The sequence below is a fragment of the Meriones unguiculatus genome, chromosome 15 (assembly GCF_030254825.1).
Source record: "Meriones unguiculatus strain TT.TT164.6M chromosome 15, Bangor_MerUng_6.1, whole genome shotgun sequence".
Classification (NCBI taxonomy): Eukaryota; Metazoa; Chordata; class Mammalia; order Rodentia; family Muridae; genus Meriones; species Meriones unguiculatus.
Genome location: NC_083362.1, coordinates 4,596,395 through 4,610,023, shown reverse-complemented (window position 1 = coordinate 4,610,023; position 13,629 = coordinate 4,596,395). Strand labels below are relative to the sequence as shown.

The following is a 13,629-nucleotide window of genomic DNA, read 5'->3' as shown; positions in this document are numbered from 1 at the left end:
AATGCACACATAAAATCTTTCAATTTAATTTTTTTTTTTAAGTAAAAGGATAAAGAGGCCTAAGGACACAGCTTGCTTGATGTAGGTGATATTCTGTGTTTGATCCCCAATATGAGGACAAACCCAATTCTCCCACAAGTGGCATACAGGATGAAGTATGTCCACTGCATTTCCTAATGTCTGCTTACCTGTTTTGAAATGCATCCAAAATGAAGATTGATGGATGGAAAGATTATGGTCCACCAAAGTGTTAGCTATAGAATCAGGTGTTGGGAAATCATGGCTATCACTATACTGTTCTTTTAAACTTCCTGAAAGTTTAACATTTTTAAGAAGATTGAGGTGGGGGGAGCCAAGTCTTAATGAACTACACCTGCATTCAATCCCATCCATAAATGTCAAAAACTGAAGACTGAGTGAGAAGAGCAAAACAGAGCCTATGCTTGCTTCCAGTTACGGAAAGTTTAGGACCAGGGGCTGGGGTGTGGCTCAGTGGTAGAGAACCTGCCTAGAATCCCCCAGTGAGGGGCTGGGGTGAGGCTCAGTGGTAGAGCCCCTGCCTAGAATCCCCCAGTGAGGGGCTGGGGTGTGGCTCAGTGGCAGAGCCCCTGCCTAGAATCCCCCAGTGAGGGGCTGGGGTGAGGCTCAGTGGTAGAGCCCCTGCCTAGAGTCCCCCAGTGAGGGGCTGGGGTGAGGCTCAGTGGTAGAGCCCCTGCCTAGAGTCCCCCAGTGAGGGGCTGGGGTGAGGCTCAGTGGTAGAGCCCCTGCCTAGAATCCCCCAGTGAGGCAGCTGAACAGGTGGCTCAGCAGCAGAAAGCATGCTTACTATACAGAAGATTCAATCTCCATCGAATAAAAAGTAACAATGCTCCTGAATGGGCAAAACCAGTCTCAGCTGGAGCTGAGTGTGCTGCTCCAGGTGGGACCTGACTGGAAGAGGACCAGAGGGTGGGGGAGACACAGCCCACAGTGTGGGTGTGAACTACAGTTTGTTAGTTGGTGAGAAGCTGTCACCCTGGCGTGTGTGCCCTGTGTAGTCTTCCTAGCACTTCAGTTGTCGTGAAGCCTGTGGAGTCCTTTCTCACCTTGCCTGAGGCAGGGTGGGTTAGCACTCTCCTTTACAGACCGAAAGCTCTCTAGAGGGCTTTTTCTGTGCAAGCAGGAGGACCTGAGTTCAAATCCCAAGCACCCGGTACAAAAAGCGGGGTGTGGCCAGGTCTGAAACCCCAGGGCTGTGGGGGTGAAAACAGGAGGGTCACTGCAGCTTGCTGTCTGCCAGCCTAGACACACATTCAGCAAGAGACTCAAGGGAGGAAGGCAGAGAGGAGTTTGTAAAGCAGACGCGATGGCATCTTTTAGAAAGCATGCACCCAACCCCCGTCACACACTTTACAAAGTAGTCATAATCAATCTTTCAAAAAGTTTTCTCCAAAGCCATGCCTATGTTTCTGAGCCCAGTGTTGGGGACCTTGTGCTGGCTGTTTATTTTAGGGACATTCTCTTTCTGGTTCCTGGTTCCTGGTTCCATTTCTGAGCAAACATGAGTCTCTCGTGGTAGAAACAGCTGCCCTCCCCATCACCCCTCCCAGTGAAGAATTCTAAGACCCCTCTTTCCAAACTACCCCAGAAAAACGTTAAAAAAAAAAAAAGGTACACCCCTCCTAAGCCCACACTGGAACCCCATGGATGATGACCCAGGGTGGGCCAACTTCACCCCATTTAAAGCCATTTAAAGCCGGTGGGCTGGCTATCTTGGACTCAGCACCCAAGCCCAGCAATGTCCCCACCCTGGGAGCATCCCTCACCACTTACAGCCAGGCCTCCAAAGCCTTAGGCTCAAACCCACCCCTCCCCCTTCCTTATCTCTTTTTTTTTTTTCTAACCTTTTGCAATTTTTTTTCAAGTCTCGTTTCCTGTCTGGTTTTGCATTTTTTTCTCCCCCGCCCCTACCAGCCTATGACACACTTTCTCTCTGTCTCTTCTCTCTCTTCTCTTTCTCTCCTTTCTCCCTCGTTTCTCTCTCCTCTCTTTGAGCCCTCTGATCCTGGGACTCCTGAAGGCGCTTCCCCGACGGTCTGCAAGGCCCCGGGAGGGTAGCAGCCTCAGCCAGGTACAAACGGGAGACCGGATCCCAGCTCTGGAGGAAGCTGGAAGGCAACGTGGAGGAAGCACCGCGCGCCTGCAGAGCATGAGTACCCCAGGTAGGTAGGCGCAGCAGGGCTGGGGCTGGGGGACTGAAAAGGGGCTGTTGCTCGGACACCGTCAAGTTCCGGAGGCAGCAGGGTGTGGAGGGCTGACAGGCATTCCGCTCTGCAGCCCCTCCCCTCGCTCTCTCCCCTAAGGGTTCTGGAGCTCACTCTGCAAGTCTTGGGTCACTAACGCAAACACCCTTGACTTGGCCCTCGCAAAGCTCGGAGAGAAGGGGAATGAATGGGGAGCCCGGCCCCGTCCGTGCACCTGCTCCAGAGGAGGAATAGAACTTGACTCACACACGAATGGCCGGAAGTTTACAGCGAACAGCCCAGCCTAACTCAGGGGCTCTTGAGAAGGTGGCCCTCCTTGCTCTCCAAAGAGAGGTGCCAGGGTAAAGGATGGTCCTCCGGTGGCTTGTGTATTGGGGACCAATGGCTTGCCGCTTAGAGCCACCTCCCAAACCTGCTGGGGAGGTTACAAAGCTCTTCTGAAGGCAGAGAGAGTGACTTGTGGCCTAGGGATTTATTTATGTCGGGGGGGAGGGGAGGGCTGTGGAGGCCAGAGGCCACCAGCTCAACCTTGATCTCTAAATGACCAGGCAGTTTTATCAGTAGTTTTAAAAGAAAAATTTTTGTGTGACATTTATGACTTTTCTGGAAGGTATGACCTACTAGGAAGCGGGGGAAGGGTCCCTCACCCAACATCTATTTAGTACCTTCTCATTTGTAATTCGTGCTGGAAACCCAGACAGTGAATTAGTGTACAGACAGGAATCTAACTGCACTTCCCGCTCACGTCTTCCCCGAATCCCCGGCCTCTCCATCCCCAAGGCATCTGTGAAGGGAAGACAGATGCCCGTGAGCCTGCAATGGGTGTTTCCAGAGCAAAGCCAGGAGCAGCACAAGGAAGTGGTCTACACCTGTGCAGATTCCATTAGCCAAGTATCATCGAGGCAGGCTGGTGCATCACTACCCCTGCAGCCTCCCTCTCTCTCTCTCTCTCTCTCTCTCTCACAGAGAGAGAGATCATTTATAGGACTGCAAAGGAAAACCACTGTAACAAATATCCGTAGGTAAAACACACAAGGTTACAGTGCACACTGGAAGTAGAGGCTGGAGGACTGGGAATTCCAGGCTAGCCTGTGCTACACAGAGAAACCCTACACAAACCAAACTCTGTCGTGAGGATGCCCATTTGCTGAGTAAATCAATCAGTGATTCCTGGGCGGCTGTGTTTGACCTAAAGGACCACAGAAGGAACATTTCGGTGCTCACCCTGAGATGCCTGTCTTGCAGTCAGTATGCTCTGATGACAGAGAACTCAGGGGAAGGCTGCTCTCAGACACAGCTGAGCCCCAGGGGTCAGCAAGGATCCCAGGCTGAGGCCAGCTGGAAGGGTGAGCCGAGGCTCCCTTCTCCACCCGTTCTTGTGCAGCTTTTGTGCACCTTTCCTACAAGAGATGTTTGTTTGTTTGTTTGTTTTGTTTTGTTTTTATGGTACAGTGGATCTGTGTTTTGAGAATGACAGGAGATGGGATCATAGTTTACCACTGAGCCACACCCTAGCCCCTCACTGGGGGATTCTAGGCAGGGGCTCTACACTGAGCCACACCCCAGCCCCTCACTGGGGGATTCTAGGCAGGAGCTCTACCACTGAGCCACACCCAGCCCCTCACTGGGGGATTCTAGGCAGGGGCTCTACCACTGAGCCACACCCCAGCCCCTCACTGGGGGATTCTAGGCAGGGGCTCTACCACTGAGCCACACCCCAGCCCCTCACTGGGCAGCTGTTCTACCACTGAGCCACACCCCAGCCCCTCACTGGGGGATTCTATGCAGGGGCTCTACCACTGAGCTGTTTTATCTCAAGCCCTACCTCTCTCTTTCTCTCTTTCTCTCTCCCCTGAATTTAGCTTGTAGCCTAGGCTGCCTTCATCATGCCATCCTCCTGCCTGAGCCTCCAGAGTTTCTGAAAGGATAGGCTTTCAGCAGCACCAGTGTGTTTTTAAAGCTGTCCTTGCTTCTCTCTGCTTTGAAGGTCATCAGGATGGGGCCTTGCTATGTCTCATATGAGCCCGTATCCCTGACAGCCTCCCTGGCTCCGACCATAGCTTGGCTTGCTGTTTTGCAAAGGCAGACCTGTGACACTTGAATTAAAATAGATACATAGGGTCAGGGGAGCGGTCAGTAGGAGGCCAGTGTTCCGTCTGCAGGTTCTGGGGCCTGTGTTGGGCTTGCTGTTGAGCTCTGTGATGTCATTCTCCAGTAGAGCCAAAGTGTCAGCCATTGTTGTTTATAGAGTTCTCTATGGCGGCAGTTCTCAACCTGTGGGTTGGGACCCCTTTGGTGGCCAAATGACCATTTCACAGGGGTCACCTAAGACCTCATGTTTACGTTCACATCACGATTCACAACAGTAGCAGAATTACAGTTATGAGGTAGCAATGAAAGCAGTCTTACGGCTGGGGGGTCACCACAACACAAGGAACTGTATTAAGGTGTCACAGCCTCAGGCAGGTTGAGAACCGCTGCTCCGTGGTATTAGGGACAATTACAGAAGACGTCCTGGGGCTGAGGACATGGCTCTGTGGTGAAGAGCAAGCGCTGCTCCTGTAGACAACATGTGTTCCATTCCTAGCACTCCTGTCAGCAACCCTCAACAACCTACAAGCCCAGCCCAAGAGACAGATGCCCTCTTCTGGCCTCCGTAGGCGTTGCACTTACATGTGCGTACCCACACAGAGACACATTATCTAAAATAAATCCTTTAAAAAATGTAAAGGAAGCTGGGCTGTGGTGGCGCAGGCCTTTAATCCCAGCACTCAAGCAGCAGAGGCAGCCAGATCACTGAGTTTGAGTCCAGCCTGGTCTACAGAGAGAGTTCTAGGACAGCCAGGGCTACACAGAGAACCCCTACCTTGAAAGAAAAAAAACAAAAACAAAAACAAAAACAAACACAAACAAACGTTTTAAGGAAAGATGGATCTGCCACTCACCACCTTGGCTGTTAACAGCCAGGTCCTAGGCACATGTCCAAGGGTAAAGCCTGAGTGCAGACTTGGAGGCACAGCACCACTCATTGCTCCCACTGCACCCCAGCTGGGCAGGCTTCTTTGCGTAGGCTACCTCAGTTTCCCTGTTTACACTCCCAGTGGTACAGGATGAGTGTGTGAATTGAAGGAAATCAGAGAGTTGTACTGAGGAAATCTACCCTGGAGATAAACTGCTCTCACTTGTGTGGCTGCATGGATCAAGCCAGCTGGAAAATACTTGGATTGATTGAAATCAGGGACAAAAAGAAAAGCAAAGACAGCTTTCAAAGAAGCCCCTCAAAAAATGCTTTCTGCTAAAGGAAATTGACAGGGTTTTGTTTGGATTTTATGCAGTGCTAGAGATTGAAGCCAGGGACTCACTCAAGTTAGACAAAGGCTCTATCACCAAGCCCTGCCTCAGACCCCTTACTGGGGGACTCTAGGCAGGTGCTCTACCACTGAACCACACCCCAGCCCCTCACTGGGGGATTCTAGGCAGGGGCTCTACCACTGAGCCACACCCCAGCCTCTCACTGGGGGATTCTAGGCAGAAAATTCTACCACAAAGAACACATTCCTGTCCCCAAAGAAACACTTACAAGGAACAGATTCTAGTCTCTTCAGCCAGCAGGTCATGTAGGAATAGCACAGTTCACAAACCACCTATAAAGAACACAGCCCACATGCCTCCCCACAGCCTCCTCTAGGGACCCTGCTCTCTGGCCCAGTGGTTTTAACGGGGTGACAGTTTTCAGAAAGGTAACCTTTCAGGCAGTGATTTGCTCAAGGGCTCAGAGATTATAACGGTCACTCTCAGATTTGTGTAATGGGTGGCCATGGCCCAATGCCAAGAGTAATAAAAGCTCAGCACCAGGGCCTGCTGCCTGGCAATTGCCCCCTCTTCCCGCCTCTGGCTCCTCCCCCTTCACCAGCACATCTGCTCCCTGTCACATGGTTGTCCACACATCCGTTCCTAACTGGGTGATGCTCCTGACAGGCTGAGCAAGAGAAGGGTGTGCTTCCTTCCAAACCTTCCCATATGCTTTAAGTTTTCGAACACCATCCGCCATGGAATATTCAGACATTAGCTTGACGGCCGCCCCGCCCTCACTCTCTGCCCGAAACCCTCTCACACCTAGAGGGAAGGCAGCCAGCAGCTGCCGGAACTCCTGCTTTCTCTGGCCACCGCCACCCTAGTATTGACCTCATTGTTAGGAAGCAAGATGCTTTCCGAGAAGATCTACAGACCTGGAGCCAGGTGGTGAGGCTGCCGTCACAGCTTCGCTCCCTGCGAGCTGTGGGAACTCAGCAAAGTGCACATATTAGGCAAAACCATCCCAGGAGTCAAGGGGGTGGGGGTGCGGGGGGTGGGGGCGGGGAGGCTGGCTCAGTGGCCAAAGGCTGGTCGCTCGAGCCGAGGGCCTGCATTCTGTTCCCAGCACCCACATGGTGGTCCTTGACTCCAGATCCAAGGTACCTGACACTCTCTCCGGCCTCTGTGGGCACTCGGTCCACACGTGGTACACATACACACATGAAAGAAAAACACTCATGGACTGAAAAGAGAGACTGTGCGTAGTCCCAGCCATCAGGAGGCAGAGGCAGGTGGATCTCTGAGTTCGAGGCCAGCCTGGTCTACAGGACAGCCAGGGTGACACAGAGAAACCCTGCCATGAAAACAAAACAAACGTCTTGAAACAAAAAGGTTTCTTCCCATCCTGGGGAGATGGCTCAAAAAGTGTTTGCCTTGCAAGCATGAGGACTAGAGTTCGATCCCTTGCACATATGTACAAATCCGGTGCGTGTTGGGATGTAGTTTCAAGCTCAGAGCTGGGAGTTCAGGCAGGAGGACCCACGGGCTTGCAGGCCGGGCTAGCGTAGTTGATGAGCCAATGGGAGACCCTGCCCAGAGGAGGACAATGAGGAAAAGAGCATCATTCCTTCCTGATGATAGTACTAGTATTGCCTTCTGGATTTCATGTGAATTTAAAAATCAAACAAAACAAAGCAACAACAACAGCACACACACACTCACACACACACACACACACTCATACACACTCACACTCATACACACACACACTCATACTCTCTCTCTCTCTCTCTCTCTCACACACACACACACACACACACACACTGTTCCGTAAATGGACGCGGTAATACAGGCCTGTCCTGCCAACCACTTAGGAGCTGAGGCAGGAGGAATTCAAGCTCAAGTTTAAGTTCAGCTAGGGCTACAGAGTGAATTTAATCAGTTGGGGCAACTTAGTGAGACCCGTCGTCTAAAAACTTTTAAAGTATCATCCCTGCATTAACACAGATAGTACTTTCATATGAAGCAGTTACGTAACAGGTTGTGGGGCATGCGCTTTGAAGTTTGTTTTACTTTTGTTTTGATTATTACGAGGATAGAAGGCAAAACCAAAATTAGGTGCAAAACAGAGCAGATAAGACAAAGAGTTCTTTTCTTAATATATAAAGAGCATGCTTGTAAACCAATTAGTCACTGGAATCTGCGAACTTCGTCCTGAAGGGTCCAGATAAAAACATATTTTATGGTGTGTGAGCTAGACGGTCCCTTTCAAAGTGACTCAACCCTGGGCCACAGACAGAATGAGCGTGTGGGTGCCACAGGATAGACCCAGTGGAACATCACCTACCCCAGAGTAAGAGAGTCTGACCCCTTGGGGAAAGTGCTAAAGCAGCCAAACAAACAGAAAAACGGGCAGAGCCACGAACACGCAGTTGCAATAAATCCACGTGAAATAGCACAGAAGGGGAATGACAGTTTAAACTGCTGGACCACAAGCACTCTTTGATGGGAAAGCGAGGCGGGGAAGATAACTGCCCTATGCCAGGGTTCAAGGCCAGCCTGGGCTTCAGAGCACACCTTGGAAAGAGGGTTGAGGAGAGGGCTGCCTCAGCAAAGGGTGAAGTCACAGACGTGAGGTCCTGGATCTCAGTCCCCGGCCCTCACCTGAAGGCTGAGCGCCCCGGCAGAGCACCCCAGCAGGCTTTCTCGGTTGAGGCAGGAAAAGTCTAGGCTCTCAGGAGTTCCGTGAGAGGGTCTGCCTCAGGGCATCCTGGGTAGAACATCTGAGTAAGACCCTCAAAGTCCATGTCTGACCTCCACATGCATGCATGTGGGTGAACGTGCAATACACACTTACATGTGACACACACATCAGGGAAGAAAGAGAAAGGGGAGGGGAGGCTTAGGGAAAGCTGGTCATGGCAAAGGGGGCAGGGCGCGGGGCAGCCTCACAGGACAACATACATGAGTATGAATGAGTAAACCCTACAGCTGCACACACGAAGACAGACGCAGGGCGGGCACAGCTAGGACAGGGTAGAGCCAGCCACACTCTGGGCGCTGCGAGGGCCCTGATGGGAATGAGCTGGGCTGGCGGGGACCTTTGTCGGGACTGTGTGTAAGAGGACACTAAAACACGTGCAAGAAGCCGTTTACAGCAGGACCTTGGGGTGGGGAGCTTGGGGATCCTTTCTTTCACTTGAAATGTGTACGGTGTGTGTACTCATGTGTGTGCACATGTACATGTGTGTTGGCGTGTATACCTGTGTGTTTGTGTGTATACATGTATGTATATGTGTGTATTCATGTGTGTGCATGTGTATAAATGTGTGTATATGTGTGTATACATGTCTACATATGTGTTTATATATAAACACGTGTGTTATGTATAGGTGTGTATAGGCATGAACATGTGTGTTTTGTATACATGTGATGTGTATACATGTGTGTGCATGTTTATGCATGTATGATATGTGCGTGTGTTGGCATGTATGTGTGTGCACACATATACATGTGTGTATGTATACATTTGTACACATTTGTACATATGTGCCTATACGTGTGTGTGAGCATATGGAGACCAGAGGTCAGCCTCAGGGATTGCTCCTCAGGAGCCGTTCACTGTGTCCTTGAGACCAGGCCTCACCAGTCGTGGCTCGCTGGGCAGGCTGGTCTGGCTGGTCAGTGAGGCCGGGGACCCTCCTGTCTCTCTGCCTGCTGCTGGACTTCCGAGCACGCACCACCACGCCCACCTTTTCTGTCTGTGCCGGGACTGAACTCAGGTCCGCAGGCTTGCGTGGCAAGCACTTTGCCGACATAGCCACCCCACCCCCACCCTCAGCCCTCGCTAAAACGTTTTTGAAAGCTGTGAGTTGCACTCTGGCTCTTGGAGATTCCTACTCAGCATGATCTAACAGCATTTCCTCCTGGTGGAGCACCCGGTTCACCCCTGTCCTGCCCTGAGAGGAGCGTGAGGAACCCCAGGCTGTGGCCTCTGTCATGACAACTAATGCCCGCCAGGGAAAGAAAAACCTTATGTTACGTCACTTACTATCAGTGTTATTACTATTTACATGTGTGGGTGTCTGGTCCGCCTGTCTGTGCACCACATGTGTGCCTGGTGCGCTGAGGCCGGAGGAGGACGGCAGGTCCCCTGGGACTAGAGCTCCAGACGGCTGTGAGCAGCCACACGGGTGCCGGGAAGTGGGCCCCGGATCAGAGCTTTTAACCACTGAGCCAGTCTTCCCACCCCCATTTACTTATCTCTTTTGAGAAGGGTACAACGATGTAACCCTGGCCAGCCTAGAGCATGTTATGTAGACCAGCCAGGCCTCAAACTCACAGAGATCCTCCTGCCTCTGCCTCTTGGTGGGATTAAAGTCATGTGCCACCACAGCACACCTGGCACCATCTTTTTATGTAATGTTTGTGTGTGTTTGCAAGTGTATATGTATGTATACAAGTGTGCGCATGTGTGTGATGTCAGAAGAGGACGTCCGGCACCCTGCTCTGTTACACTGCACCTTCTCTTTAGAAAGAACTAGCCTGGAGCCAGGCTGATGGGCAGCGAGCTCCAGCAGGCCAGCTGTGCCCACCCAGCCCCAGCGTACTGGGATTACAGACAAGCCGATAGTTTTATGTAGATTTGTGGTCCTCATCGTCGCTCAGAAACGCTCTTCCTGAGCCATCTCCCTGACCCAGGATTTGATTACATTAAGATAGAACAAATCACCAAGCGATGGTGGCACACACATTTAATCCCAGCAGAGGCAGGAGGATCTCTGAGTTCGAGGCCAGCCTGGTCTACAGAGTGAGTTCCAGGACAGCCAGGGCTACACAGAGAAACCCTGTCTCAAAAACCAGAGAGAGAGAGAGAGAGAGAGAGAGAGAGCGTGCACACACTGTTCCCTTCAGTCTTACACATACAGCTTGATGCCTTTGGTTGGTTGATCTTAGACTGAGCTATATAAGGCCATTTTCATACAAAAATGTATTTTGAGCACATTCCCTCATCACCCTCCCCTGCCTCTCCCCTCCCCCACCTTTGCTCCCCTTAGGTAGAGTTTCACTTCTATTTTCATGTCATCTGCACACAGCGATTTCGTGCAGCTATAGAAAATCTAGGACAAGAGAGATTTCCTGTATACATGGGGAGGCATCACTCAGCTCCAGGCACAGGGCATTCATAGACCTCCGGGTGTCTCCCAGGCCCTCCCAACAGCCGAGGTACACTCTCCCCTTCTGCCATCGGTAAGCGTTTCTACGTGGCGAATGACTGTCCTGGGCTGGCGATACAGCTCGGTGGTAGAGTGTTTGCCTAGCCCTCCTGTGGCTCTGGGTTTAATTCCCAGCACTGAAAGCAAGGAAAAATAAAGCATGCTTAGGTTAGACAGCTAGCTTGAGCTGGGTTAAGTCCACTTTTGCTGGCAATGTCTGAATCAGTAGGTACCTTCCTTTTCATTGGCGGTTCGGACAAACACAGCCCAGACGATCATGTCCTTGACTGTTCGGTCTCCATCTGATGGACTGTTTGGGAAGGATTAGGAGGCATGGCCTTGTTAGAGAAGGCATGTCACTAGGGTGGGCGGGCTTTGAGATTTCAAAGCCCACACCTGAGCCAGATTGTCTCCCTGCCTCCATCTTATGGATCAGGTCTAAGAGCTCCAGCACCGTGCCTGCTTCCTTATCACCGTGCTTCTTGCTGTGGTGCTCATGGACTCTGAAACTGAAAGCAAGCCCTCAGTTAAATGCTTCCCTTTATAGACTGACCCAGCCACGGTGTCTGCTCACAGCAACAGTAGCTAAGATGCCTTCTCAGCATGATTAGCCAAGGTACCGTCTCTGACAGTCTCATTGTCAGAGAGCTTCTTCGTGGCCTCTTTGGTCTAATGCTTGCTAATGTGGGCATCCGTGGTGAGCGAAGATATGGGGTCTTCTGTCTTGCAGAGCCCATGTGGGTGGGATGATGGCCTGTGCTCAGTGTGCCTCTCCTGCGGCTGTTTTTCAAGCAGGGCTTCTCTGTGTAGCCTTGGCTGACCTGGAATTCACTCTGTAGAGCAGGCTGGCCTCGAACTCAGAGATCTGCCTGCTTCCATCTCCCGAGTGCTAGGATTAAAGGCGTGCGCCAGCACCGCCCAGAAGGTCTTTCTTTTCTCTAACCATTTTCAGGGGGCTTGTGGCCCAGCTCATGTGCGGTGGTCAGAGGACAGCTGTGGGAGTCAGTTCTCTTCTTCCCCCAAGTGGCCCAGAGACGGGATCCAGTCAGGCTTGACTGAAGACCTCACCTGTGGCGCTATCATTCCAGCACCGTTTGTTTTTTAGTCTGATGAGAACTGGGCAAATAAGTACTCAGGATTCAGGGAATTATTACTAGTATTTTACTACATACTGCATTGTATTGACATTGATAATTCACTTGTTGCCTCCAGAAAAGATTGTGTGACTTACTGAAGCCTGAGAAGAAATAACTTTTTTTTTAATGTATTTGCATGCAGTTGGCCAGTTGATTCTGGGTAAATGTTTGATTGATCAGCTTAAATGAAACAGTGAGCTTCTGGTTCAGTGAAAGACTCTCAAGGCATGAAGGCACAGAGGGATAAAGACACTGGCCAACACTCTGGCTTAGATTTTGGATCACTGAGCCACAGGGCAATCTTGGTCAATTTCCTTCAGTCCACAGAAACTCAGTCTTCTCTTTAGCTAAAGGAGATCAGACAGGGTTGGAAGTTGAAGGGGATTCCATTTTGCAGGCCAAATCCAAGCTACTGGTAATGGCTTCCAGGAGTACTTCACAGTGAATCACAGATCAGCGGTAGAGTGTTCTGGAATCAATTGCTGATGTCTGCTGTGGTCAGGAACCTGGAAAGGGCAACCTGGGCCCTCTTCTCTCTTCTTCTCTACCAGCTATAAAACTCCATGGTGACCTTGTGTCTTTGAAAAAAATCACTTCCCTGCTCCCAAGATTTTGTTTCTTCATGAAACAAGATGAAGATGAATAATCCTTGCCTTCCTGCTCTGCAAAACTGCTCAGAGGAGCTTAAGAGCTAAGTGGGTGAAAAATGGTGATGGGAGCAACAGAGCTTTCTATAAAGTGAAGGTTGATTTTTATTAATTGACCTCGCTGGGTGTGTATCGTGGTCTCCTCCACACCAGCCTTTCCTCTGACCTTCAGCGTCTTCCTCTGGCTTTCCTTCCTCTGGAAGACAGGGCCATTTGACTTCCCTGGGATCCATGAGAAATGTAGTAAATACAGATGTTGGATACAGGCTTGTGGTCCTTCAGCAACCCAGCATCTATCTATCTTCAATAGTGTGTGTGTGTGTGTGTGTGTGTGTGTGTGTGTGCGTGCAGGTGTATATGTGTGTACATGTATGTGGCAGCCAGAGGTCAGCTTTGAATGCCATCCTCAGGAGTCATTCATCTTGGGTTTTTTGTGGGGTGCAATTACTGGGGGCAAGACACACATGCCACCAACATGTATGGAGATCAGAGGATAATTTGCAAGGAGTTGCTTCTCTCTTTCTACCACACAGGTCTTGGGGGGTCAAACTCAGGTCATCAGGCTTGGCCACAGATTCTCTGTTCTCAGAGCCATCTCACTGGCCGTCATGTTGTTTTCTGAGGCAGAGTCTCTCACTGGGACCTGGAGTGAAGCAATTTGGCAAGGCTGGATGGAACAAGCTCCAAGAAGCTGCCCACAGCCAGCTCTGGCATTACACGATCACAGCACCACACCCAGCCTTGCACATGGGTTCCGGGGGTAGAACGCAGGTCCTAGTGCTGAGTGGACCCTTTGGCAACTGAGCCACTCCCTGGGCCACGACTAAGCATCTAGCAGCTATCTAGGTCCAGATTTCCCTCTTGCATATTGGGACCCCCAGAGCCCCTGGTCCCTACTACTGCCCTTGCCACTGGTGCCACTGCCCGGCAGGTGGGGAAAACTCCTCCCCAGATTCATCTTGATTCCCCTAAGGATCCAGGCTTCTCACAAAGATCTCTAACGCGAATTGGATCTCTGCTTGGGTAGTTAGCAGCACTCTGTCACTGTCGCAGCTGTGTCGGGGAGCTCTGGGGAATCAGTAGGCTCACACCC

The 13,629-nt window shown here is 51.1% G+C and overlaps 1 protein-coding gene across 1 annotated transcript in view; it reads left to right on the top strand.

Annotated features, from left to right (window-relative positions):
* Positions 1-1,959: 1,959 nt before the first annotated feature.
* Card11 (caspase recruitment domain family member 11) overlaps positions 1,960-13,629 on the top strand; it is a 114,389-nt gene continuing 102,719 nt past the window's right edge. Inside the window, exon 1 of the mRNA XM_060368042.1 lies at positions 1,960-2,201. The gene's annotated coding sequence lies outside the window, so the exon portion shown is untranslated. The remainder of the gene's footprint in view (positions 2,202-13,629) is intronic.